The following is a 6,000-nucleotide window of genomic DNA, read 5'->3' on the forward strand; positions in this document are numbered from 1 at the left end:
AAATGTAATTGACATTTGATGATAAATAAAAGCTGTTATTTATGAGTAAAGTGTTGCTATCTCTTGTCAATCGTTTACTATTATTTCTTTTTGCATGTTTTGACTTCCAGAATAATTATGTTATGGTTTATATCATATTATTCAAACTCTCCACAGTCGGTCATATGTTGGAAGTAGATATGAATCAAGAATGTCATGGGTTAGCTTGTAGAGGTCTAAGATGTTAGACAAAGCGGGGCTGCATCACTCATGAGTGCTCATAAGTTCTGAGTATTGGATTCAACCCACGCTCACTTGTATCACTTCATGGAATTTATCTCGAGTGATCGTGAGACGGTAATATCATATAAGTCTTCAAACCTAGAGATATGATTTGTTGCCTATGAGTTGGTTATGCATTGATTGCACGAAAACGCATTGGTAACTCGATGTTATAAACCGTGCTTTTGTGTGTAATTCAACAAGTAGTAGAGCAAACATATGAGTCGAAGTTTATCTGTTCCTTCTAGGATTAGAAGCGATATCTGGGCCCCTCGATAATTTTGTTTTGACCTATGTACCGGGCCCAGTCAGAACTAAATTGATGTGTTCAGTTAAGTTCTATGTCAAACAAATCAGAAATCGGGAAACAAATGCTGGACAATAAGCAAGACCATGTTCCATGTATTTGTCCGGCTGATATCTAGAACAGAGGATTATATGATCACTTATCTAAAATGGCGCTTCATAGTTCAACAGAGTTTAAAGAGCTACGATTGCTGATCGGTTCCTGAAGTCATACTTGCAACTATAGTTATTAGACTTATCCATGTGGGAGACTGTTGGATATAGTGTCTAAGTCCATAACTATATTTGGTATGTACTTGACCCGACCCGGCATGGTCCATTTGGGTTGCACTTCACCCGAACAATTTATGGATAATCGTTTGAGAATAGTATAAGTTATGATTTATTAATATATTATAAGTCCTAATATATTAATATAAAATCATATTATTTAATTAGTATTGATCTATAATTAATTTAGAATTAATTTAGAGATCAAAAGTATGACTAATTAAATATGGGCTCTTGTATTTATATAGTGTGGGCTAATGCTTATTTGGAATGGGCTAGGCTTGCATGGAAAGTCCATGGATACTCCATGGAGCTTTAACCCATGGATCTCATGGAAATGAAAAGACATGGGTATTAGGGTTTACATGGATGTAACCCTAATCCACCACACTATATAAAGGAGGCTTTGGTTCTTGAAATTGCACTAGTTGATGTGTGAAAACTAAGAGGGCCGATTTCAAGAAGTTTGTGACTATTCTCTCAAGTTTCCAAGTTTGTGGTGATTTGTGACTTCCATTTGAGGCATCCACATTATTGGTGCTAGGCTCTCAAACTCCAAGCAATCAACTACTACGACAAGGTAAGTAATTCTACTAGTTTTATTTGATTCAAGTACCCCATGCCATGCTAGTTAGGATAAGAACCTTGGAAAAAATAATTATTTGCATGTATCTTAGTCAAACATAGATCCAAGGTTTCTAGGGTTGCATGTACACCATAGGAGTGTTAGAATGCTCAAAAACCCATCACGGTCAACACTGGAGCCTCACATAACCTCTGCCTCAAAGTCTTAAATGTCACCTACTACGCACGTCCCCACCAGAAAACAACGTTATTCTTTGTCAGACGAGTGAGAGGAACAACAATCTTGGAGAAAGCATGAATGAACCTCTTGTATTATCCTGCTAACCCAAAGAAATTTCAAATCTCAGATGGAGACTTCGGGACCTTCCACTGCATCACTACCTCGATCTTGCCCGGATCGACCAGAATATGTCTTGATTGATGAGGTGTCCCAAAAACTAAACCTCATGCAACCAACAGTCACACTTGGAGAAATTAGCATACAACATCTCCTTCGTCAAAACCCCAAGTATCTTCCGCGGGTACTCTGCATGTTGCTCCATGGTCTAGGATTGGACCAAAATATCATGGATAAATATAATAACCGAGTAGTCAATCATTGGCCTGCATTGCCGGTGCGTTGGTGACCCTAATGGGCATCATCACGAACTAATAATTACCATAACGAGTCCGCAAGGCTGTCCTCTCAATGCCCTCCTACCTAAATCTCATCTGATGATAGCCCGATTTCAAAATTGATCTTGGAAAACCAAGACGATCCCTGAAACTGATCAAAAAGGTCGTCGATCCTTAGGAGCGGGTAACGGTTCTTCACCGTTAGCTTATTGAGCTCTCTATAGTCTACGTACATTCAATGTGAACAATCCTCCTTCTTAACAAATAGGATCAGTGCTCCCTATGAAAAACTCTTCAAAAACTTCTGGAGCTGAGAGGACAACTCTTTTCCAATAGCTGCTTGAGCTGAGAGGACAACTCCTGCATCTCAGGCGGTACGAGGCGATATGGCGCCTTAGCAATCGAGGCATCACTAGATACCAGATTGATCATGAACTCAACCTACCTCTCCGAAGGCACACCAGGCAGATCCTCCGGAAAAACATCAGGGAACTCGCAAACCATCGGTACATCGGAGATCAAATGGTTTTTCTCATCTCGAACATCAACTACGTAGGGAAGGTATCCCGTACATCCATGCTGTAAATATCTCCTAACTATCGTGGTAGAACAGAAGGCTAAACCAAATTTGGTACCCTCACTGTAGATGGTCATCTCTCCCCCACTTGGGGTACGAACTGTCGCAAACTATCACTCACAATCAATCAGAGCCCCAAAATGGCTCAGTCAATTCATCCACACAATCATGTAGACATCCCCCATTAGAATGGGAACCAAATCAATCGGGTAAGGCACCCCGAATATCTCCAAAACATAATCTAAAAAAACACTCGTAGAAGAAACCTTGTGTTAGTCGGCGATTGAGACTTGCAACGGACACTCTAACACCTCGAGAGCTACATCAAAACTCCTGCTGAAAGACAACGATACAAATGAACGAATCGCACCCGAGTCAAACAACACTAACGCAGGAAACGAGTTCACTAGGAATGTACCTAAGCAGAGACATAAATATAAGCATGCATAAATTTAACATAACAAAAATATAAATAGACACATACCAGTAATGACTTCAGGTGCCGGTCTGGCCTCCTCTGTTGTCAACTAATAAGCTTGAACTCGGGCCTTCTAGGCCTTAGCTCTCCCCTGGCTACCATCCGTGATTCGAAATGTAGTTGGGACTAGTGCTTGTACTGGCCTAGCACTAAGAAATGGGAAATTGGCCTTTACATGGACAACTGATCATAATGGTAATAGACTCACATACTCTGCTGATGGAAATCCCTCGCATAATGGCCCTCCTTTTCCAAATTCGTGGCACCCAGTCCCCACCCAATAGGAAAACTCATGAACCCTTCCACACTTGATTCAAGTGTGGCCCATCTAGCCTCCAGATTGGGAATCAGCGGGCTTGAACCGCTTTGATGTAGGTTGTGTCTGGACTGGGGTATGCCTCTTCTTCTTCTTCTTCTTCTTCTGTGTCTCTAGCTCAATATCTCGCCTCTTAGCATGCGCATGTAGCTCTGCAAAGGTCTGGTACTGGGTGTTTGCCATGAACTTCCTAATCTTAGTATTGAGCATGCTCAACTACCGGGAAATTTACACCTGCTCTGAGGCAGCATACTCAGGGAAAAACAAGGCCCTCTTGGTAAACATCTTGGTGATCTCAGTCACCGAATTTTTCGTCTAGTTAAGCGACATGTACGCATGTTAAAGCTGCTCTCTCTCCACAATTGGAACATACTCTATCTGGAACATCTCCGAAAACTGCTCCCAAATCATCGCAGCTCACTCCACATGAGAAAAGGTCTGAGTCGCAAACTTCCATCAATCCTTCACTCCCAAGCGAAGAAGATTCAATGCAAATTTGACCTTTAGGTTCTCCGGTTAAGAACAGATTTACAAACATCCCTCCACGTCAGAGAGCCGCCTAATGGAAACAATAGGGTCCTTCAACCCGTCAAGCTCCGCTTCATGTTACCAAACTCCCGATACTACATCGATCCACCTCCCTGAGGTACTGCAGTAGCAACAGTTGCAGTGGCAGTGGCTGTGATAGCATCAATCGACGTGATCTTGATGGACCTGAAATTCTATTGAATCGTCTCCCTGGTTGTTACAGTCACCAGAGTGGATATCAAATCCCAGATCTCATTATCACTCATCACTGGCCTCTCATGGCCATCTGTACCTGAACTGGAACGTATGGTACCCGCTCCTTAGAATCTACCCACCTATAGTTCACTACAACATGTCAGCATCCTAACATACAAAGGATCTATACTATAGTACAAAAGTGAGAAAACTGACCTTGCAACCAAAGCTGACAGTCTCTACAGCTCGAAGAATATGAAGGCTGGTACAACAACCGCCTAAACATATAACCCAATGTCAATTCACAACCTTAGCTCTAAAACCCTAAATTTGACCACAAGTCAACCCTAGTCAAAAGTCAACGATTAAAGTGAACCATTGAGGCATTGCATCGTGGCCAACCTTTGGCCACGTCATGGCAATAAGATGACAAAACAACCGCGAGACTCAACAACCCATCACACCATGGCAAGGTCTTTGTCGCATCGTGGTAACGTCCTAATAGCTTAACCCATTAAGCTCTTAACCCTAAACTCCAAAGCTCCAGAGCTCAAATCTGGATCGATATAGCCCATGCATGGATAAAGTTTCCAACTTTATCCATTTCCTAACCTCTAGGAGTCAATATCTCATACCTTAACACCAAAAGGGACCAAAATGATCTAAGAGGTCCATGCATGGTTGATGTTTGGGCAAGCATCCAACTTTATGGGACCCTAAGTTCTAGAAACTACCATAATCACCATCCAAGGCCCTAGAGTTTCTTCAAACTCCAAGGATTCTCTTCTAAATACCAAAAAGGAACTCAAAATCGTGAGAAACAACTTAATAAGGAAAAAGGTATGAACTTTATACCTTCTGGAGTCCAGAAATGCTTGAAGAATTAACCCTCCAACAGAAACAACTCAAACAACTAGCTTTGAACACCTTCTTCTTCTTCTTCCAAGAGCCTTAAAAAGCAAATAACACACACACACACATGCACATTAGGGTTTCTCTAAGGAGGATAGGGGTTGCAGGTGAGAGTTGCCCGAGACCTAGGATTTTGAACCCAACGTCCACCATGTTGTGGCCAATAGTTGACCACGTTGTGGTCAAGTAAATGAAATGTCCAATTTAATGACGTGGTTGTTCCATGGTGATCCTCCACCACCACATCGCGGTCAGCCAAAACTCCCAAAACTTTAAGACTTCAAATAATTAACCTAAAATAATAATACCTGAAAAACAGATGTTACAAATCTTCTTCTTCACAATGCCAAACACCAAATTCATGTGAACTCATTCTCAAGTAATTAGTTTGATAATGTACTTCGTTTACAACCAAGTATATAGATGGTAGATCATATTTATAATGTAAGGATTTTGTGTCCGTAATGTGTATCTGAAATATGTATCTAGAATGGCAGTCTACAATGTCAATCCGAAACACTTACATTGGAATGTGTGCAATGGTCTAGAACCACTATAAATAAGAGTTAAAAGGACTTTAATTGCACAACTTAAAATTGAAACAAATCAATCGCTTCCATTGACTTTAGAAGGAGAGATCACGCTTGTTTGATCCTGGATTATCATTAAGGACGATATTTTTGTCACTGGTCTCTCATATTTAATGAATGAATCACTTCGGGCCCGCATGAATAATATGTTCACTATGAGTTATCTCGTAGACAGTATCGAATATAAGAAGAAGTGAAGTCTAAGTTTAAGGATATAAGAGAAAATATGAAGATCTTTAACAAATGAAGAGGTAATTTTCCATGTTTCTAGGGTGGAATACAGAATTAAAAATGAGAGTGTCAACTTTGCATACGAATACGCATGGAATATTTTAAAAGATGTCTTGTATTTCTAAATTATGTTTTT

Source organism: Lactuca virosa, chromosome 8, assembly GCF_052849685.1.
Source record: "Lactuca virosa cultivar CGN04683 chromosome 8, Lactuca_virosa_CGN04683_v6, whole genome shotgun sequence".
Lineage (NCBI taxonomy): Eukaryota > Viridiplantae > Streptophyta > Magnoliopsida > Asterales > Asteraceae > Lactuca > Lactuca virosa.